Genomic DNA, 24,585 nt, shown 5'->3' with positions numbered 1-24,585 from the left:
GTGCGGCTGAACTGGTGCTCCAGTCATGGGAACCTCAACCACCCTGTTCACCACGAGCGGGTCACTGGTTCCTTCCCCCGGCATGTTAAAAAGGTTTATCGCATCATACTATGGAGGTTAGCGACTCTGGTGTCTCCTTCTCATGATGGCATTTGAAGCGTTTTGATCCAAGGTAAGCCAGAACGACTCCTCATGTACCCGTTGTGCCTGAGCATCCAAAGCAGCTCGCTCCGTGGCCATCTAGCGTTCTCAGCCGCCAGCTCTTCCTTGGCTTGAGCTATCTCATCTCGTAACTTCACAACATCCGCCTTATGCTGTTCTTGAGTGTTTGGGGTCACCTCCACCCCCATCAAATTCGCCAAAGCCTCCAACAACTCTGTCAGAACCTGAGCTAGCGAGCGCACAGAGTCGCTAGCACCAGCCGTCGCTGCAGCCATCGAGCTGGAGGTCATGGCCGCGACGGTCGTTGAGCCAAGCGCCGGTCGTGTACTAGCCATGAAGATCGCAACCCTGTTCAGCGGCTCATAGGGGTCCAGAATACTATCACCATCGGAACAGCCCCCAAGCCAGCCGTCCTGCGGTTGATACATTTAATTAGTATCGCCGGTTGACGATTCACCATCCGAGTAGATGGCCGGTTCACCATCAGTCACAGATCCTTCCTCAAAGTCCGCCCCATGGATGAAACCAACAAAGGCACGCTTTACACCTGCTTGAACCTTGGCGGGTTGTGCCCACTCAGCCGTCTCGATGATGTCGGTGCAGATGTCCAGCTCAGGGCCCGATTCATCGATCTTGCCAATGAAGACGTGGATTCCGCCGAAGGGGACCCGGTACTGATACATCCATTTTGCATCATGTTTTCTTACTATTATTTATAATGTTTTAACCCATAATAATGCTTTTTGGACTAATTCTAATGCCTTTTCTCTCATAATTTGCAAGGAACACACCAAGAGGGAGAATTCCGGCAGCTGGAAATTTGGACCTGGAAAAGCTACGATAGGCCACCTATTCTGCACAACTCCAAACGAGCTGAAACTTTATGAAGAATTTTTATGAATTATTTGAGGGATATTGGAGTCAATAAACACCAGAGGGGGGCCACCAGGTGGGCATAACCCACCTGGCTGCACCAGGCCCCCCAGGCGCGCCCTGGTGGGTTGTGGCCTCCTCGGCCCCCCTCCGATGCCCATCTTCTGGTATATAAGTGGTTTTGACCTAAAAAAAAATAAGGGGAGGACTTTCGGGACGAAGCGCCGCCGCCTTGAGGTGGAACTTGGGCAGGAGGACTTTTTCCCTCCGGCGAAGCGATTCTGCCGAGGGAACTTCCCTCCCGATGGGGGAAATCATCGTCATCATCATCACCAACAACTCTCCCATCTTGGGGAGGGAAATCTCTATCAACATCTTCACCATCACCATCTAATCTCAAACCCTAGTTCATCTCTTGTATGCAATCTTGTTACCGGAACTATAGATTGTTGCTAGGGGGTGACTAGTAGTGTTGATTACATCTTGTGGTTGATTACTATATGGTTTATTCGGTGGAAGATTATATGTTCAGATCCATTATGCATATTAATACCCCTGTGATCATGAGCTTGTTTGTTGTTTGTGAGTAGTTACCTTCGTTCCTGAGGTCACGGAATAAATCATGTTGCAAGTAATCATGTGAATTTGATATGTGTTCGATATTTTGATAGTATGTATATTGTGATTCCCTTAGTGGTGTCATGTGAATGTCGACTACATGACACTTCACCATATTTGGGACTAAGGGAATGCATTGTGGAGTAGTAAATAGATGGTGGGTTGTGAGAGTGACAGAAACTTAAACCCTAGTTTATGCACTATTCCGTAAGGGACCGATTGGATCCTAGAGTTTAATGCTATGGTTAGAATTTATTCTTAATACTTTTCTCATAGTTGCAGATGGTTGCGGGAGGGTTAATCATAAGTAGGAGGTTTGTTCAAGTAAGAAAAGAACCTAAACATCAGTCCACCCACATATCAAATTATCAAAGTAGCGAACACAAATCAAATCAACATGATGAAAGTAACTAGATGAAATTCACGTGTACCCTCAAGAACACTTTGCTTATTATAAGAGACTGTTTTAGCATGTCCTTTGCCTCAAAAGGATTGGGCTACCTTGCGGCATAGTTGTTACTATTATCGTTACTTGCTCATTACAAATTATCTTGCTATCAAACTACTCGCTACTTACAGTTTCAGCACTTGCAGACATTACCTTACTGAAAACTACTTGTCATTTCCTTCTGCTCCACGTTGGGTTCGACACTCTTACTTATCAAAAAGAGCTACAATTGATCTGCTATACTTGTGGGTCATCAGGTACCCATACTCAATTGAGCCAGCCTCGGGGGCCCAGCCAGTGTCGTCGATGTAGAGCATGCCGCGACGACTCTTGGTCATCCGGCCCACAGCATATCCCTTGATCCCTGCGAAGCTGCCCTTCAAGAACTCGAAACCACCATGCACTGGCCCCACAGTGGGCGCCAATTGTCGTGGATTTAAGATGGTAGATGTCCCAGCGAAAGGACTTAGTCATGGAGCCATCGTGACTACGTTAGATTGAAGGGGTTAAACGGGACAAAGGACACAGAGAGTTTACCCAGGTCCGGCCCCTCTCAACGAGGTAAAAGCCTACTCCTGCTTTGTGTTGTATTGCTAGGGTTTCGATTACCAGGGAGTGAATACGCTTGACCTAGCTCTCGATTGTTTGTTATCTGTCCTCAACCGCCGCCATGTCACCCCTTTATATACATACATTGATGCCCGGCGGCTTACAGAGTCCTGGCTGGCTCATACACAACGTGTCTTGCTCAGTGACTAACTAAGCTTGCCTTACAATACAAGATATACATGTGGCGGTTCGTCCCCTTGGGCCTCAGGTCGCCTCTAGGTCTTGGGCCCCATAGGCTTGCTATGACCCACCATCTTTATTGATAAGTCACCAGTGGTATGACTCGGCCCCTCCTGGGCGGTTCATACCCAATATTTATATCCCCAACGATCATTGTTTGTCTTCTCGAAGAGGCGAAGAGCCAAGCGCAACCCAAACATGGCAGTTGCGAACGCTCGCGTGGCGGTCTTTGTGTAGGGATGGGGCGTTGTGCGAAGGCTTGGAGCACGCATATAGCCAGGCTCGTGCATGAGACAAAATTGCCATGTAAGCATGCTATAACCCCACTACTATACTTGATCGCCCTGTAAAACGGAAAGGAGGGACTACTCCCTCCGTTCCTAAATACTCCCTCCGTTTTTATTTAGTCCGTGTATTAGCTTTGGTAAAAGTCAAGCTTTATAAACTTTGACCAAGTTTATAGAAATATATATTAACATAAGCAATAACAAATCAATACAATTAGATTTATTATTGAATGTACTTTCACATCATATATATTTGTTATGATAAATTTTTATATTATTTTTTGTAAACTTGGTCGAACTTTATGACAATTTGACTTTAGTCAACTCTAATATGCAGAGTAAATAAAACAGAGGGAGTATTTACCTTTCTAGAGATTTCAAAGTGTGACTACACCCTAAATGAGTACATACGGAGCAAAATGAGTGAATCTATACTCTAAATAAATATGTAGTTCTCTCGTTTTCCTCTCCGCCTTGGTCGCGGTGCACAATATTGAGTATACTACTACCGACTCGTCTCTTTTTGACATGCATTTACGTTCATACGGCTTGAATGCCAAGGAGGCATAGGGTAGCGGTTCCCGAAACATTGAACAGTCAATGATACCTCCACATTCAATTAGCATGCAGAGGTAGGAATAAGTAATAGGAGAAGCGGAATGGAGCCAGCACGATGTGAATGCAATGCAGTTTGGACTCTCATAAAGGCGCCCCACCACTCCAATCCATCTACTCCTAGTCTCTGCGCAACACTGCCCACTCCAATTCAAGACCAAGACCAAGACTAAGTGACTAGAAGCCACAACCACCCATGGCGTCGATGGATGCGAGCGGCAGTCAGCTGTGCTGGATCGTCCAAGACGCCGGCCTGCTTCCCCGTACCGCGCAGCATTTCCAGACGATGCTGACGACCGCTGGTGTCATAGCCCTCGTCGATGCTGGCTTCACCTCTCGCATGTGCCAGATGATGGTCGACTCCATCTGCAAGTTCACCACCATCAAGAAGTGCACGGATGACCTTGCCGTACTACTCCAGCCCGTGCGGCCAGGCTCCTCGTTGCCTGCCACCCTCATCGGTCTCCAAGGTGACGAACTCTTTGAAGCACTGGTGGCCCTGTAGCTGCCGGAGGCCGCGATGAAGAATGTGCACCTCAAGGCCACGCTCGCTGCATAGTGCCTCGCCATGCAAGAAACCATCGACCTGCACATCCACGTCTACGAGAAAATTGTCTACATAGGCCACTACAAGGCCAGCGAGGACAGAAAGACGCTGGGCTTTTTCCAGCGGCTGGAATCTTTGGACGCCATTGTTCAGAAGCATGTCGACCTGGCCACGAAGCCGCTGCTACTTAGCCACCGTTTAGTGGGCCGACGCCCTAAGTCGAGGAGGTGGACGTCGTCGATGGATGCATCTTTCTTCTTGCATCCTGTAACCAGCACTGCATTGCCTTGTGGCCTTAATGTTTTATTAGTGTGTGACATTTTTATTCCAGTCGTAAATGACATGTGTGATCGCATGCTCTTATTTGTCGTTAATTATATGTAGTATCACTGTCTTCGACCTGGTGTACTACCTAGGTCCTGGTTTATTAGTCCCTTTTGTAATTTGTGCTAAATTTTGACCAAAGATTTAACTAACAAAATGTTAGTGCATGTCAACAAAAAATATATCAGTTGATTTGTATTTGAACATAGTTTTCATTGATATAATTTTGGTGACATTTATGAACCTTTTGTTAGTCAAATTTATGGTCAAAATTTGGCACGGATTATGATGAGGAGGAATAAACGAAGACGGAGGTATACTGGTCCTCACCATCATGTTTTTTGTCTAATTTTGACTTCAGCGACCCAACCTACATGGAGGGAGTGCTGTATATATTGGCGCGGCAACCAAACTTATATATTCTAAACTAAGTGTTACTACAAGTCATGAGTTCAAAATGAGAAAGTGGAACAAGTCCAACATGTCTGTGTCGTTCGTGTCGCACCCCCACACAGTCGCGGTGCACAATGTAGTAAATGACTAGTCTCTTCTTGACCCGCATTTACATTGATACAACTTGAATTCCAAGGAGGGAGAGGATAGAGGTTCCTGAGACGTTGAACGGTCAATGATGCATCCTCAATTAGCATGCATAGGGAATTAATTGGAGAAGCATAATAGAGCCAACATGATGTGAATGCAACAGAGTTTGGACTCTCTTATAAAGGGCCCCACCACTCCAATCCATCTACTCCTAGTCTCTACGCAACACTACTCACTCCAATCCAAGACAAGTGACCAGAAGCCACAAGCACCTATGGAGGCGATGGGCGCGAGCGGCACTCGATTGTGCCAGATCATCCAAGACGCCGGCCTGCGGCCCCACACCGCGCAGCGTTTCCAGAAAGTGCTGGCGACCGCCAGCGTCGTAGCCCTCGTCGACGCCAACTTCACCTCTCGCATGGAAGACATGATGGTCCACTCCATTTGCAAGTTCGCCGCCATCAAAAAGCACACAGACGACCTTGCCGTACTGCTCCAGCCCGCCCGCCTAGGCTTCTCATTGCCTGCCACCCTCATCAGCCTCCATGGTGACGAACTCTTTCAAGCCCTAGTGGCCCTGCAGGTGCCAGAGGTCGCGACGAAGAATGTGCACCTCAAGGCCGCGCTCTCCACGTAGCGCCTCACCGTGCAAGAAACTGTCGACATGCGCATCCACGTCTACGAGGAAATCGTCTACATAGGCCACTACAAGGCCAGTGAGGACAGAAAGATGTTGGCCTTCTTCCAGCGGCAGGAATCTTTGGACGCCATTGTTCAGAAGCACATCGACCTGGCCACAAAAGCCGCTGCTACTTAGCCGCCGTTCGGTGGGCCGGTGCCCTGAGTCGATGAGGTGGACGTCGTTGATGGATGCATCTTTCTTCTTGCCTCCTGTAACCAGCACTACATCGCCTCGTGGCCTTAATGTTTTATTAGTGTATGGCATTTTTATTCCAGTTGTAACATTTTCACTATGAGGTGGGGCCGCAGTTGAGCACACCGACCATTGTCAATTCCCCACCCCGCCCACCGCGCGTCGGCTGAGTTTAGAATTATAAGAGAGAAACAAGGGAGAAGAGCTAGCTATACCACGGACGCTGTTGTCAGATGAGACTCGTGTTGATAGAATAGGAGTACTGAGCACTCGTACCTCTTTTTTGAGGGAAAAAGTAGTCGTACGTCTAGTACCACTAGTCGGGTGTGTGCGACCTATACCTGTCATCACTTTAGGTCTTCTTTTCGAACCGCAGCTACGCTTCATAGTACATATTTTTCACGCATTTATCCTCCTATATGTACTCCTAGGCTATTTCCACATGCTCCCTTTCACCGACATGTGGGCATAGAGCATCTGGGTCATAGTGCATGCACGACTCGGAGCATATGCAACCATGCCGGGGTACTTTACATTTCAGATCTCACGAATTACATGCAAACCCCCCACAGAAGAATAAATAAATAAACGAATTACTACATGAAACTGGATTATTTTCGTAAAAAACGGAGCATGTTCATTAAATTTTGGACATAACACATTTATATAAAACGACCGGACCTAAACCAGTCTAAGGGCCTCTTTGATTCGCAGGATATTGAAAACACGAGAATGGGGAAAGTATGATGTCGATGAACCGAGGCAAGGAGGAACTCTAACTCAGTTAGAGGTTAGAGTTATATTCTAACCCTAAACTAACTCTAACCAAAGAGGTGTTTGGATGGCAGGGTTAGATTGACAATAAATGCTTTCTCAATCATTTGACTACTTTGGACCCTATTTCCTGCCAGATTTGGTGTGGCCGGCTCTTGAGTGGCCTCCTCCCGCTCACAATTGACATAAACGAACCATCTTTACAAATCAATTATGCAAAACATGATAAATTTTATTTTGTCCATACAAATGAGATATCCCACTTAAACATACAAGTCGTCAATCACGCTTCACAAAAAAATTACACTCCATGAAACAAAGCATGAGCTAACTCATCACGGAAGGCATTCACAATAGGGAGGGAGCTTGGAGCCCCTGATGCGCCTAGGGAGGAGCTTGTCATCGTCGCTCTGGAGGAAGGCTCCATAGAGCCCAAGCCCCGGGAACCCCTCTGACGCTGGCGCTTGCGAGTTGAGGTTGAGACCGGCATGGGTAGCAGGGCCGCTTGCCGATGACTGCAAACCGAATCTTTGGGCCTCTAGAAATAATGCAAGCCTGAAACTGAAATACCTAGAAAGGTGAACTGAATCTTTGGGCCTCTAGAAATAAAGCAAGCCTGGAATTGAAATACCTAGAAAGGTGAACTGAATCTTTGGGCCTCTATAAAGATATATTACCTCCTCAAGTAGCATTAAACAATTTCGAACGTGCACCACAAATATATACCAGGTTTAATCGAGATTTAGTTTTCCAAATCAGAATCAATGCTAGAGCGAGCAAGATCAATGATATGGCTGTGAGACAGAGAAGGAACGAACGAACTCACCCCTCTCGTGACCTCCCTGGTAGATGCGCCGCCGCCGTGCACGACAAAGGTAGAGAAACGACTGATGAAGGGGGAGAGGGCGAGCTTTGGAGGCTGGAGGGAGAGGGCGGCCAGAGGAGGGAGAGGGCGGCCGGAGGAGGGCGGCGGAGGCTGGAGGTAGAGGGCGGCCGGAGGAGGGAGAGGGCGAGCGGCGGAGCGGCGCGATGGGGAACAGAGAGGAGTCGTGCGATGGGGGTTGGGAGGGAGGGATCTGGTGCGGACAGGGGAGATTTTTTTTAGTTCTCTTTTAGTGGGCCCTAGGAGAATTAACTCAATTAGAACCCTCTCCATCGGGCTAGTTTTCTTAGCTGGGTTAGAGCAAACTAGCTCAAACTAACCCCTCCTGTTTGGATAGTTTGAGGCTATTTCAGGCCAAACTAGCTCTAACTCGAGGATCCAAACAAAGAGGAGTAGTATTGTACATGCTACAGACTAGACTGTAGCACATTGTTTTTATGGCCATATCACCACATTGTTTTCTATGGCCTATCGCCTACTAGTTCACTGGGTTGTCATGGTTCGCACTCCTCTGACGTGAGTAGTAGTACTAGTATATACACTATATATATCGCATGATTCTTTGCTCCTTCTTACGTACTTTGCCGACATGCGGGAGAGCCAGCATCCGGGTCGACGTGTCATGCACCAGATTAGAGTGGGGAATGGAAGGGGGCATCACCCCGGTCGTAGCGCAAGTAATTCATGACTATAGTCAGTAGTCATATCACAAGACCCCATCTTTCCAGTAGTAATGCATCGTAAAATCGCACATCCCTACCTTTCTAGCAGTAAGTAAGTTGAATCCGCTACTCCCTCACCCTCCTCGCCTCTCTGTCAAACCGCCTACGCGAAAACTACCACGTGTACTACCCAGGAAAAGCCCCGCCCTCAACTTTTAACTACTCGAAAATAGTTCGAGCTTGTTCATTCTATATAAATACTAGTATTGTATGTTTATTCACCCATGGGGTTGTTCAATAATGGAGGGCCGGGGAGCACAAGTGAACAATACTACTACTAGTAAGTAGGAGTCCTACAGTTAGTCACGTTAAATAGAGTTTATTTTCTTTAATGCCACGTACACAAATTGAAACACTTGTTGTGGAGAGAAAAAGATAATCACTCCACTATATATGTAGGCAGGGGCCTAAGCGCTTGCTTTACCAGGGTTGCTCTCTTCATTCTCTCATCCTCTCTAGATCTAAACAACACACCGGTAGCGACATTTTCTCTTTGCTCATCGTTGGTCATAGATCCAGTTGGATCCCTTCGACCGGTGTGTGTAGAGGACTAGGTGCATCGTTCACGCGGTCATCACCGGCGAGGGAGGAAACCCATGTTGGAAATATGCCCTAGAGGCAATAATAAATTGGTTATTATTATATTTCCTTGTTCATGATAATCGTTTATTATCCATGCTATAATTGTATTGATAGGAAACTCAGATACATGTGTGGATACATAGACAACACCATGTCCCTAGTAAGCCTCTAGTTGACTAGCTCGTTGATCAATAGATGATTACGGTTTCCTGACCATGGACATTGGATGTCGTTGATAACGGGATCACATCATTACGAGAATGATGTGATGGACAAGACCCAATCCTAAGCCTAGCACAAAGATCGTGTAGTTCGTATGCTAAAGCTTTTCTAATGTCAAGTATCATTTCCTTAGACCATGAGATTGTGCAACTCCCGGATACCGTAGGAATACTTTGGGTGTGCCAAACGTCACAACGTAACTGGGTGGCTATAAAGGTACACTACAGGTATCTCCGAAAGTGTTTGTTGGGTTGGCACGAATCGAGACTAGGATTTGTCACTCCGTGTGACGGAGAGGTATCTCTGGGCCCACTCGGTAGGACATCATCATAATGTGCACAATGTGATCAAGGAGTTGATCACAGGATGATGTGTTACAGAACGAGTAAAGAGACTTTCCAATAACGAGATTGAACAAGGTATCGGGATACCGACGATCGAATCTCGGGCAAGTACAATACCGCTAGACAAAGGGAATTGAATACGGGATTGATCGAATCATCGACATCGTGGTTCATCCGATGAGATCATTGTGGAACATGTGGGAACCAACATGGGTATCCAGATCCCGCTGTTGGTTATTGACCGCAGAACGTCTCGGTCATGTCTGCATGGTTCCCGAACCCGTAGGGTCTACACACTTAAGGTTCAATGACGCTAGGCTTATAAAGGAAGTTTGTATGTGGTTACCGAATGTTGTTCGGAGTCCCGGATGAGATCCCGGACGTCACGAGGAGTTCCGGAATGGTTCGAAGGTAAAGATTTATATATGGCAAGTCCTGTTTTGGTCACCGGAAAAGTTTTGGGTTTTATCGGTAACGTACCGGGACCATCGGGAGGGTACCAGGGGTCCACCAAGTGGGGCCACCAGCCCCGGAGGCTTGCATGGGCCAAGAGTGGGAAGGGACCAGCCCCTGATTGGGCTGGTGCGCCTCCCACAAGGCCCAAGGCGCAGCTAGGAGGAGAAGGGGGAAACCCTAGGCGCAGATGGGCCTAAGGCCCACCCTAGGGCGCGCCCCCCTCTCCCCCTCTTGGCCGCCCCCTCCATCCCATCTAGGGCTGCCGCCCCCCTAGGGGTGGGAACCCTAGAGGGGGCGCACCCTCCTCCCCTTCTCCTATAAATAGTGGGGGTTTTGGGCTGCCCAAGTGACACGATTTGATCTCTCCCTGGCGCAGCCCTACCTCTCTCCTCCTCGTCTCTTGCGGTGCTTGGCGAAGCCCTGCTGGAGTACCACGCTCCTCCACCACCACCACGCCGTTGTGCTGCTGCTGGGTGGAGTCTTCCTCAACCTCTCCCTCTCTCCTTGCTGGATCAAGGCATGGGAGACGTCACCGGGCTGTACGTGTGTTGAACGCGGAGGTGCCGTCCGTTCGGCACTGGATCTCCGGTGATTTGGATCACGACTAGTACGACTCCTTCAACCCCGTTCTCTTGAACGCTTCCGCATAGGATCTACAAGGGTATGTAGATGCACTCTCCTTCCCCTCGTTGCTGGTTTCTCCATAGATAGATCTTGGTGACACGTAGGAAAATTTTGAATTTCTTCTACGTTCCCCAACAGTGGCATCATGAGCTAGGTCTATTGCGTAGATTCTATGCACGAGCAGAACACAAAGTAGTTGTGGGCGTTAATTTTGTTCAATATGCTTACCGTTACTAGTCCAATCTTGTTTCGACGGTATTGTGGGATGAAGCGGCCCGGACCGACCTTACATGTACTCTTACGTGAGACTGGTTCCACCGACTGACATGCACTAGTTGCATAAGGTGGCTAGCGGGTGTCTATCTCTCCCACTTTAGTCGGAACGGATTCGATTAAAAGGGTCCTTATGAAGGGTAAATAGCAATTGGCATATCGCGTTGTGGTTTTGCGTAGGTAAGAAATGTTCTTGCTAGAAACCCATAGCAGCCACGTAAAACATGCAAACAACAATTAGAGGACGTCTAACTTGTTTTTGCAGGGTATGCTATGTGATGTGATATGGCCAAGAAGAATGTGATGAATGATATGTGATGTATGAGATTGATCAAGTTCTTGTAATAGGAATCACGACTTGCATGTCGATGAGTATGACAACCGGCAGGAGCCATAGGTGTTGTCTTTATTTATTTATGACCTGCGTGTCAACTTAAACGCCATGTAATTACTTTACTTTATTGCTAAAGCGTTAGCCATAGTAGTAGAAGTAATAGATGACGAGACAACTTCAAGAAGACACAATGATGGAGATCATGATGATGGAGATCATGGTGTCATGCCGGTGACAAGATGATCATGGAGCCCCAAGATGGAGATCAAAGGAGCTATATGATATTGGCCATATCATGTCACTATTATTTGATTGCATGTGATGTTTATCATGTTTATGCATCTTGTTTACTTAGAACGACGGTAGTAAATAAGATGATCCCTCATAATAATTTCAAGAAAGTGTTCCCCCTAACTGTGCACCGTTGCGACAGTTCGTTGTTTCGAAGCACCACGTGATGATCGGGTGTGATAGATTCTAACGTTCACATACAACGGGTGTAAGACAGATTTACACATGCGAAACACTTAGGTTGACTTGACGAGCCTAGCATGTACAGACATGGCCTTGGAACACAAGAGACCGAAAGGTCGAGCATGAGTCGTATGGTAGATACGATCAACATGAAGATGTTCACCGATGATGACTAGTCCGTCTCACGTGATGATCGGACACGGCCTAGTTGACTCGGATCATGTAATCACTTAGATGACTAGAGGGATGTCTATCTGAGTGGGAGTTCATAAGATGAACTTAATTATCCTGAACATAGTCAAAAGGTCTTCGCAAATTATGTCGTGGCTCGCGCTTTAGTTCTACTGTTTAGATATGTTCCTAGAGAAAATATAGTTGAAAGTTGACAGTAGCAATTATGCGGACAGTAGAAAGCTTATGTCCTTAATGCACCGCTGAGTGTGCTGAACCCCAAACATCGTTTGTGGATGTTACGAACATCGTACATACATGTTTAGTTAACTACATGATAGTTCAGTTAAACGGTTTAGAGTTGAGGCACCAAAGACGTTTTTCGAAACATCGCGGAACATATGAGATGTTTCGAGGGCTGAAATTGGGATTACAGGCTCGTGCCCACGTCAGGAAGTATGAGACCTCCGACGATTTTTCTTAGCCTGCAAACTAAGGGAGAAAAGCTCAATCGTTGAGCTTGTGCTCAGATTGTCTGAGTGCCACAATCACTCGAATCGAGTGGGAGTTGATCTTCCAGAGATAGTGATGTTTCTCCAAAGTCATTGCCACCAAGCTGCTAGAGCTTCGTGATGAACAATAACATATCAGGGATAGATATGATGATCCTTGAAATACTCGTGATGTTTGACACCGCGAAAGTAGAAATCAAGAAGGAGCATCAATTGTTGATGGTTAGTGAAACCACTAGTTTCAAGAAGGGCAAGGGCAAGAAGGGATACTTCATGAAATGGCAAATCAGCTGCTGCTCTAGTGAAGAAACCCAAGGTTGAACCCAAACCCGAGACTAAGTGCTTCTGTAATAAGGGGAACAGCCACTGGAGCAGAATTACCCTAGATACTTGGTAGATGAGAAGGCTGTCGATAGAAGTATATTGGATATACATTATGTTAATGTGTACTTTACTAGTACTCCTAGTAGCACCAGGGTATTAGATACCGGTTCGGTTGCTAAGTGTTAGTAACTCGAAATAAAAGCTACGGAATAAACGGAGACTAGCTAAAGGTGAGATGACGATATGTGTTGGAAGTATTTCCAAGGTTGATCAAATATCGTATGCTCCCTCTACCATCAAGATTGGTGTTTGCGTTGAGCATAGATATGATTGGATTATGTCTATCGCAATATGTTATTCATTTAAGGAGAATAATGGTTACTCTGTTTATTTGAATAATACCTTCAATGGTCTTGCACCTAAAATGAATGGTTTATTGAATCTCGATCATAGTGATACACATGTTCATGCCAAAAGATATAAGATAGTAATGATAGTACCACCTACTTTTGGCATTGCCACGTAAGTCATATCGGTATAAAATGCATGAAGAAGCTCCATGTTGATGGATCGTTAGACTCACTCATTTTTTGAAAAGTTTGAGACATGCGAACCATGTCTATTGGTGTATATGCATGAAGAAACTCCATGCAAATGGACCGTTTGGACTCACTTGATTTTGAATCACTTGAGACATGCAAATCATACCACATGGGCAAGATGACTGAAAGCCTTGTTTTCAGTAAAATGGAACTAGAAAGCAACTTGTTGGAAGTAATATATTTTGATGTGTGCAGTCCAATGAGTGCTGGGGCGTGTAGTGGATATCATTATGTTCTTACTTCACAGATGATTTGAGTAGATGTTGAGTACATTTACTTGATGAATCATGAGTCTGAATTATTGAAAGGTTCAAGTAATTTCAGGGTGAAGTTGAAAGATCATCATGATAAGAGGATAAAATATCTATGATATGATCATAGAGATGAATATTTGAATTACGAGTTTGGCACAGATTTAAGACATTGTGGAAATTGTTTCACAACTAATACAGCCTGGAACACCATAGTTTGATGGTGTGTCCGAACATCATAACTGCACCCTATTGGATATGATTCATACCATGATGTCTCTTATCGAATTACCACGATAGTTTATGGGTTAGGCATTAGAGACAACCGCATTCACTTTAAATAGGGCACTAAGTAATTCCGATGAGATGACACCGTATGAACTATGGTTTAGAGAAACCTAAGCTGTCATTTCTTAAAAGTTTGGGGCTGCGACGCTTATGTGAAAAGTTTCAGGCTGATAAGCTCGAACCCAAAGCGGATAAATGCATCTTCATAGGACACCCAAAACAGTTGGGTATACCTCCTAATTCAGATCCGAAAGCAATAAGGGATTGTTTCTAGAATCGGGTCCTTTCTCGAGGAAAAGTTTCTCTCAAAAGAATTGAGTGGGAGGATTGTGGAGACTTGATGAGGTTATTGAACCGTCTCTTCAACTAGTGTGTGGCAGGGCACAGGGAGTTGTTCCTGTGGCGCCTACACCAATTGAAGTGGAAGCTTATGATAGTGATCATGAAACTTCAGATCAAGTCACTACCAAACCTCGTGGGATGACAAGGATGCGTACTACTTCAGAGTGGTACGTAATCCTGTCTTGGAAGTCATGTTGCTAGACAACAATGAACCTACAAGCTATGGAGAAGCGATGGTGGGCCTGGATTCCAAAATGGCTCAAGGCCATATAATCCGAGAGAGGATCCATATATGAAAACATAGTGTAGACTTTGGAAGAACTACTTGATGGTCATAAGGCTGTTAGGTACATATGGATTTTAAAAGAAAGACGGACAATGATGGTAAGTATCACCATTAAGAAAGCTCGACTTGTCGTTAAGATTTTTTCCGACAAGTTCAAGGAGTTGACTACGATGAGACTTTCTCACTCGTAGCGATGCTAAGAGTCTGTTGGAATTATATTAGCGATTACTGCATTATTTATGAAATCTTGCAGATAGGATGTCAAAACATTGTTTCCTCGACGATTTTCTTGAGGAAAGGTTGTATGTGATACAACCGGAAGGTTTTGTCAATCCTAAAAGATGCTAATAAGTATGCAAAGCTCCAGCAATCCTTCTAAGGACTGGAGTAAGCATCTCGGAGTTGGAATGTATGCTTTGATGAGATGATCAAAGATTTTGGGTGTATACAAAGTTTATGAGAAACTTGTATTTCCAAAGAAGTGAGTGGGAGCACTATAGAATTTCTGATGAATATATGTTGTTGACATATTGTTGATCAGAAATGACGTAGAATTTCTGGAAAGCATGTAGGGTCATTTGAAAGGTGTTTTTCAACGGAAAACCTGGATTAAGCTACTTGAACATTAAGCATCAAGATCTATAAGGATAGATCAAAAACGCTTAATGGTACTTTCAAATGAGCACATACCTTGACATGATCTTGAAGGTGTTCAAGATGGATCAGCCAAAGAAGGAGTTCTTGCCTGAGTTGTAAGGTATGAAGTTAAGACTTAAAGCTCGACCACGGCAGAAGAAAGAGGAAGGACGAAGGTCGTCCCCTATGCTTTTGTCATAGGCTCTATATGGTATGCCATGCTAAGTACCGCACCTGATGTGTGCCTTGCCACATGTTTGGAAAGAGGGTACAAAGATGATCTAGGAGTAGATCACCAGATAGCGGTCAAAATTATCCTTAGAGGAATAAGGATATGTTTCTCGGTTATGGAGGTGATAAAGAGTTCGACGTAAATAGTTACATCGATGCAAGCTTAACACCTATCCAGATAGCTCTAAGTAGAGATACCGGATTCGTATAGTAGAACAGTTATTTTAAATGGCTCCAAATATAGAGTAGTAGCTGCATCTGCAAGATGACATACATACGAATCTGAATGTTGCAGACCCATAGACTACAACCTCTCTCACAAGCATAACATGATCAAACCCAGAACTCTTTGGGTGTTAGTCACATGGGGATGTGACCTTGAGTATTAATCACATATCGATGTGAACTGGATTATTGACTCTAGTGCAAGTGGGAGACTGTTGGAAATATGCCCTAGAGGCAATAATAAATTGGTTATTATTATATTTCCTTGTTCATGATAATCGTTTATTATCCATGCTATAATTGTATTGATAGGAAACTCAGATACATGTGTGGATACATAGACAATACCATGTCCCCAGTAAGCCTCTAGTTGACTAGCTCGTTGATCAATAGATGGTTACGGTTTCCTGACCATGGACATTGGATGTCGTTGATAACGGGATCACATCATTAGGAGAATGATGTGATGGACAAGACCCAATCCTAAGCCTAGCACAAAGATCGTGTAGTTCATATGCTAAAGCTTTTCTAATGTCAAGTATCATTTCCTTAGACCATGAGATTGTGCAACTCCCGAATACCGTAGGAATACTTTGGGTGTGCCAAATGTCACAACGTAACTGGGTGGCTATAAAGGTACACTACATGTATCTCCGAAAGTGTTTGTTGGGTTGGCACGAATCGAGACTGGGATTTGTCACTCCGTGTGACGGAGAGGTATCTCTGGGCCCACTCGGTAGGACATCATCATAATGTGCACAATGTGATCAAGGAGTTGATCATGGGATGATGTGTTACGGAACGAGTAAAGAGACTTGCCGGTAATGAGATTGAACAAGGTATCGGGATACCGACGATCGAATCTCGGGCAAGTACAATACCGCTATACAAAGGGAATTGAATACGGGATTGATCGAATCCTCGACATCATGGTTCATCTGATGAGATCATTGTGGAACATGTGGGAACCAACATGGGTATCCAGATCCCGCTGTTGGTTATTGACCGGAGAACGTCTCGGTCATGTCTGCATGGTTCCCGAACCCGTAGGGTCTACACACTTAAGGTTCGATGACGCTAGGGTTATAAAGGAAGTTTGTATGTGGTTACCGAATGTTGTTCGGAGTCCCGGATGAGATCCCGGACGTCACGAGGAGTTCCGGAATGGTCCGGAGGTAAAGATTTATATATGGGAAGTCCTGTTTTGGTCACCGGAAAAGTTTCGGGTTTTATCGGTAACGTACCGGGACCATCGGGAGGGTCCCGGGGGTCCACCAAGTGGGGCCACCAGCCCCGGATGCTTGCATGGGCCAAGAGTGGGAAGGGACCAGCCCCTGAGTGGGCTGGTGCGCCTCCCACAAGGCCCAAGGCACAGCTAGGAGGAGAAGGGGGAAACCCTACGCGCAGATGGGCCTAAGGCCCACCCTAGGGCGCGCCCCCCTCTCCCCCTCTTGGCCGCCCCCCCTCCATCCCATCTAGGGCTGCCGCCCCCCTAGGGGTGGAAACCCTAGAGGGGGCGCACCCTCCTCCCCTTCTCCTATAAATAGTGGGGATTTTGGGCTGCCCAAGTGACACGATTTGATCTCTCCCTGGCGCAGCCCTACCTCTCTCCTCCTCGTCTCTTGCGGTGCTTGGCGAAGCCCTGCTGGAGTACCATGCTCCTCCACCACCACCACGCCATTGTGCTGCTGCTGGATGGAGTCTTCCTCAACTTCTCCCTCTCTCCTTGCTGGATCAAGGCATGGGAGACGTCACCGGGCTGTACGTGTGTTGAACGCGGAGGTGCCGTCCGTTCGGCACTAGGATCTCCGGTGATTTGGATCACGACAAGTACAACTCCTTCAACCCCATTCCCTTGAACGCTTCCGCATAGCGATCTACAAGGGTATGTAGATGCACTCTCCTTCCCCTCGTTGCTGGTTTCTCCATAGATACATCTTGGTGACACGTAGGAAAATTTTGAATTTCTGCTACGTTCCCCAACAACCCACAGCTGTCGGCAGGTCCCGATCCTCTGCCTGTGCCGTTCTCTTTGACACAGCACCGACTCGGGAGGTCCTCCGACCCTTCTTCCTCCCTTCTGTATTGTGCGCAGATCTGACCTGCCACCGCCGACATCCCGATGACCCTCAGGTCTAAGTTCTTCGAAAGCAACCTTGCTCTACTGCCCCAGCTCCCCACGTGTCTTCATGTGCATCTTTTTGTACTTCCATCAGCTCTTCCAAAGCCACCTAAATTTTTAGTATTGTTAGAGGTAAAGCTACTTCATGCAGTCGAATCTAGGACTTGGTTCAAACAACGAAGAAAGGGGGAAAGTTGTAGCATGAATCTAGGACTTGATTCAAAGAGGAAATAACAGGGGGAATGTAGTAGAGACCGTATACCCAACCAATCTCTTGGTTGAAAAGGGAAATAAATGGAAAACGCAGTACAAACTGGATAAGGAACATATCTATTATTAGTTGAAAAATGGATAGAAAGTGGCGACTGGTGGACAAGTCAACAGAGTATATCCAGGATTAGATTTGCTGCGCTCACATAGTAAAAGGTCTCCAGGATTAGATTTGTTGCCCTCATAGAGTATGAACAAACTCGGCATCACCACTTTATGCCTCCTTGTAGGTACATTGTGCTGATGCAGCCATTGTCGCATGTCCTTATACCAACTTTTTGCTGTTGTTAATGTAAGGGCGCATGTAAAATGAAGCGATCACACTATTACCTTAAGGACATGTCTAACCAGTGTTATTGTTAATCTAATGCCTCCAGTGATATGATGCAATTAAACTATGTTACAAATGGCACTCATGTTGTTTTCCCCAGTATGATAAGTAAGTTGCTTCTTTACGCTGCTGAGTGTCTTGGTCTCCCCATGGTCCCATGCCCTTAAACCAACTCTTTAGCTGTTGTTGATTTACTGTATCTGGTAAACAAGCAATGCTACCATTAAAGTAATCCCATATTTGACGAATGTCATTGTTGATCGTAATGCTTCCGGTAACATGAAGCATTGCTGACATTTTAAAATTTCTACTGTCCTTGCGTGATTGCCATGAACATAATTAAGATGCTTCTTTTCATTTTGTGTATGTTTCATATCTTGTTATTGACCAGCAACTATTTTCTTTCTATCTTTTTGTGCAGATAGGGATATCCATTTCACCTTGATGCTATTGTGACCTTTTGGTGAACTACACAATTTTTTTGAATGAGTGCCTTGTGCAGTTCAACTAAAATGTCACGTGGCAACATCTCTCAATTTTGGTGGAACTGCACAAAACGGTGATTGGAGTTTCCAAAATCTCCAACAAATTCTGTTGGTAATCTCGTGCAACATTTTATTAGCCTTTGCAAGATGAGTCATCACTGTCACAACAATGACACTTTATTTTAGTGGAACTGCACAAAAGGATACGCAAATTATAGTTGCACCTTACATGAGCAGAACAGCCAACCTTAATGTTGCTCAATTTTTGTGCAACAACTAAAGAAGAACCTGCCAGCTCACGAGAGCAAGTACTTCTTGCTAGATAAATGATGCAATCTTTGCTTCATTTCAGGTGAACTACAGAAAAAGTCGCATAAATTGAATCATTGAGTGGAGCTGTAGGTTGATTTCAACTAGTGCCACTATTATTATAATCATGCTCTTTATTATCTGTGTTGTGCAAACAGGAATACTCTACTACAGATGTTGTGATGGTCAAGAGCATTCGCCAAGTTCTTGGGTTGTATGGCATGGCTAGCCAAGATAGATTTAATCCTGATATTCACTTTATCAAAAGACTCTAATGGGTTGGTTCTGAATCTTGCAAGCTAGGAATTAATGAGATGTGTAGGCATCTTTGTTGTACTTATTATTTGAATCGTATTTGTTGGTTCTGAATCTTGCAATCTGGGAATCAATGAGATGCGCAGGCATCTTTGTTGTACTTATTATTTGAATCTTATTTTCTGGTTCTGAATCTTGCAAGTTGGGAAACACGGCATGATGATGCAGAGGACAGCAACCATAACAAACAGTTCAAACTTGGTAGTATTATCTGTGTGAAAGTTTGACAAATGTGTTGATCGTGTGCGTCCTGAGAATAATAATTCTAATTGTTGTGCATGTTGATCTTGTGGCACTGATAGAACGAGCCAATGCATTGCTTGTTTTAAGAATAAATTTCAATTAAAGCTAATTAAATTTAAGTAAAGTGACCACTAACACTTATTATTACAGTACCAATACAGACCCGCTCGTGAACCGATGAGTGGCCGAAATAGGTTTCTTAATGGAGGCGTTTGAATGCACCGAGGGTGCATTTTCTGCCGGGCGTGCAGCGGGCGAGGGAGGGGTAGTAGCTGTTGTCGCTGTACACACTCAGTTTATTGTTGAATCCAGTTCCCTAAGAGCTGAAAAACGAACTATTGTCGCCGCCTACCCACGCATTCACTTGAAGAGACTCCGATGGCGATCCGAGGGGTGAGCCTGCTGGATATGGACTTCAGCAAGGAGTTCACCTTTGAGTTCGTCGTTCAGTCCCATTGCTGCACCAAATTGAATCTGATGTACACCAACAATCCGGACTCGGTGAAGCTCTGCCACGCCGATTTCAAGCACTACCTATAGGACTAGAAAGCACAAGGTCGCAGGACTAGACCTTGTGCCCATCCATTCATCTCCTGACAGGGACCAGCGGACTGCCGTCGCCCAGGTATGCGTGCGGGACGAGGTTCCCATCTACCACAGTCGTAGGGCCTTCAGAGGTTCTGGAGCATTCACCCGTTTGATCGGCAGCACTGACTGCACCTTCTCTACGGTGGAGAGAAGAAAGAACGCGACGATTCGGCCATCTGGTGCAACAAGCTTGTTGACATCCAGAAGCAATACAAGATCATCAGCAATGGGCAGGAGAAGGACTCTATGGTTGACCTCACCGAGACCATCATCGACCCCTGCTACGCCAACATGAAAGAAGACAACGATACCAAGGACCTGAACACGTGGGAGGTACATCTAAATCTAGCCTACATAACCTACGCGGCCAAGGACGCATACGCATTCTACGACATGTATAGGCGGATCTTGGAGATGTGGGCGTGTTTGCTCCCCGTAACTAACGAGTACACAGGTAGCCGCGACGTCATGATCAAGCATGCCAGGAAGGTCTAGATGTTGTACTTTATCTGTTTAAACACCTTTATCATCTGAGTGTTTCATGCATTAGCCTATGTGTCATAATTATCTATTTTGTTCGAAATATTTCTTCTAAGAACCCATTAACCTGTTTGCTTTTTAGTGGCTATTTGCTTATGTATGTAACTAGTTCACTCGGTTTCCGTGCTTTGAATCTTCTTCCTTCCAACATATTCCCCTTCTCAGGTGGACCCAGCAGGTCCCGTACACATACATGTAGGACCAACCACCTATCCATTTGTATTTCTTTATTTTGTTCAATCTTTCATCCTCTTCCTATACAGTGGCAGCCGGCTCTGCCGCACATGCCTCGGTGACCCATCATAGCCTATGGCGTTGGCCAAGCCATCCCTCTACTCCCACACATTGTCCGGTGGCGGCAGCTCCACTGGCCCACCCTGCACCCAAACAAGTCAACCCTCATACTCCCCTCCGCCTGCGTCTTCCCCCGCTCCGGTTCGTTCGGTCTGAGGTCTCGATGTCGTCCTCCACCTTGGTGCTCTCACTGTGGCGCCGCCGTTTGTCGTTCCCAACATGGTCAGCAAAACAAGAGGAATCGGGAGATGACTATTTGTCGAGAGGCTGACAATCCCGGGCCCACCAGGTCCATGGTCTACATTTTTTGTTTAACATGGGAACCCCACGACATGTTTCAACTTTTTTTGGATCCAGCAGGTATCAAGCGGCCTCTGGGCCTCCCAGCCTAGCTTGTCTATAACATCAGCAACCCAGGTTATGTTTGTTTTTTCGAGACGACACACAGCTCAGTTCTATTTTTCTATAAGAATGCAAAACTGAACCTATGTTTTCCCTTCTATAATAGTATATAATATAATATATATATATCTTACTTTATTACATATATATAATAGAAACAACATAAGGTTCCGTTAAACCTGTCGTTCATCCAACCATTTTATAGACCTTCCCACTTCCTTTATTTTTCGTTTTCATTAATCCTATATCTGAATTTTCTCCTACTTTTTTTTGATGTAATCTGAGTTTTCTCCCAGTACTTTTCCATAGAACCAACTCAACTGTCCCATGTCTAGCCTAAAAAATAGTAATACCCCACATCCTATTAACTCATCAAATTAAAATGATATTTTATTTCGTAAATCGAAAGTTCTTACAAAATAATAATAATAATAGTTGTTTATACATAACTTGGCAAGTTAAATCCTAGTGATTGCGTACATAAGCTTGCAAAGATTTTACTGACCAATGCAGTAATAGACGTGCAATCATGTGTTTATGTTTTTATAACATTTCTCCATCCAGCCCAACATGATATTTTCACCCAACCCAGCAAGTCTGTGGATTTCGAGAAAAATGCAAATGGGCTTTAAATTCTACCATAATATATAAACAGGCTGCATAGATGCTACATCATTATTTCACCCAGCCCACCAAATGGACTAGAAAAACCAAATGGATTGGCTGACATGTGGGCCAGTAGGTCGAAGACTAAGCACTTTTGCAAAAAATAAAAATACAAAGGTCGAAGTCTAAGCAAGGCATTGGATTTACATCCAACGGCCGACAGTCTTCTTCAATCTCTCGTCTTCTTCCCCCAGCGCTGCCGGGACCGCCTGCTCCAGCCCCCGGTGTCCAGCGGTGCTGTTTTGTGCGCCTCGCAGCGAAACGCTACCCCGCCGACGGCCAAGCCATCCGCCAACTCCTCCGCACCTCCTATTATTCTCTACCGAGTCTAGGCCCACCCCGCACCCGAACCAGTCAAGTTTCCCACTCCTCTCCACCTGCGACTCCACTGCCGCGTCTTCCCCATCTCCGGGGCATTCCAGTTTGGGGCCTCGCCGTCGTCCACCAGCTTGGTGCAGGGTGTGGTCAGCATGGTCAACAAACGAGAGTCGTCTGAAGATGACTATACGCGGAGAGGCTAACAATGGGGACGCACCACGCCCATGGACACATGCATGCAACTGCATCATTTTTACCCTAAAAATAATGTTTTCTTCCACTAATAGCTGGGACCCACCAACTATATCTTCACACGCAAGGAAGTGCGTCCTTATTACAGGTAAACAAGATTCTTCCCCTGACAGCTGGGACCCACCAGCTATATCTTTGCACGCAAGGAAGTGCATCCTTATCCTCCCTGAAAGCTGGGACCCACCCGGTCGAAGCATACGTAGTGTTGTCTGTGTACATACCGGTCGATCGGTCTATCTGCCACGATGAACCGTGGCTGAGTAAGGAGTGGTAGCAGTTCAGGTAGTCCAGTCAAAACTGTGTACACGTACGTATAGCCAGATGCCAAAAAATATGGCCACGTACATACATACAGGTGGGGTCTCAAACGCGTACTCGCGCACACATACGGCCAGGCCTCGTTTACATGGAGAGGCCACTGAAGGCAGCAATGGCGCCCTGTTCATCGGAAGCCAACCGCTGGGTCGGAACAGAAAAACTACGTCGTGTTCATGGGTTGGCAACGAAATGCGTCACGTTCATCGGGAGGCAATGGAATACATCGTGTTCATCAGGAGCCAACTGGCTTGGACAGAACAGCCGAAACGTGCCTTCTGTTCAACCGCGTACGATCGAAATGGGGTCCTGTTCATCGAGAAGGGTCTCGCGTACTGCAGAACGGAGGAAACAGACTTGTGTTCGACCACGTATGGTCGAAACGGGGTCCTGTTCATCGGGAAGGGTCTAGCATACCGCAGAACGGAGGAAACGGACTTGTGTCCGACCACGTACGCTCGAAACGGGGTCCTGTTGATTGGGAGGGGTGTGGCGTACCGCAAAATGGAGGAAACAGACTTGTGTTGGAGCGCCTACGGTCAAAACAGGGTCCTGTTCATCCACCACCTACTGCCTCGCCCCAGCCTCCACCTGCTACTGTTCATCCACCATCGACTTCCTCCAGCCTCCATCTGCTACTGTTCATCCATCATCGACTTCCTCCAGCCTCCACCAGCTACTGTTCATCCACGGGGTCCTGTTTATCCCACCTCCATCGGCTACTGTTCAACTAGCCCTCCACGGGGTCCAGTTCATCAACCCTCCACCAGCTACTATTCATGGAGCCTCCACAGGGTCCTGTTCATTAACCCTCCACCGGCTACTGCTCATGGAGCCTCCACGGGGTCCTATTCATCCACCCTCCACCGGCCTCCTCGATCGGGGTCCTGTTCATCCAGCGGCAACGCCCTCTACTACCATGGGATCCTATTCATCTAACCCCCACCAGGAACGGCTTCGAGGAACTGTTCATCAAGAGGCAGCTTCGATCGGCTTCAGTTAGCAGCAGTAGCGAAGGAATCACTTGGGTTCAATTAACAGCAAGGGATCGATCGGGGTTCAGTAATGTAGCTAGTGCAATCACTTAGGTTTAGTTAGAGCCCAACACCTCGCTCGGGTTCAGTTATAGCGCAATGCCTCGCACACACACGCGTGCGTGTATGAGAGAAATGCACAAACCTCCATGCATCGCTCGGCCCCGGCCACCCATCGTAACTGGGAACTCCCTAAAATTTTCCTCGCCCTCACTTCTACCATGATTTTTTCCGTCATGGACGGCCCAAAGAATATCATGTAGGTGCGTCTCCGGCCCGCCCAGGACGAAAAACCCATTTTCTGTCATGATTTTTTGTCATAGAAGTAGGAGCCCACCACATCTATGATGATACCGGGTTTTGTCACAATTATCGTCATAGAAGTGTCATAAGCATGATAGAAAAAAAAATCGTTCGGCCCAAAATGTCACAGATGTGTCCTTTTTTGTAGTGGCCACCGCCTGT

This window comes from Triticum dicoccoides, chromosome 4A (genome assembly GCF_002162155.2).
Source record: "Triticum dicoccoides isolate Atlit2015 ecotype Zavitan chromosome 4A, WEW_v2.0, whole genome shotgun sequence".
In the NCBI taxonomy this organism is placed as follows: Eukaryota; Viridiplantae; Streptophyta; class Magnoliopsida; order Poales; family Poaceae; genus Triticum; species Triticum dicoccoides.
Note: the sequence above shows the minus strand (reverse complement) of the source record.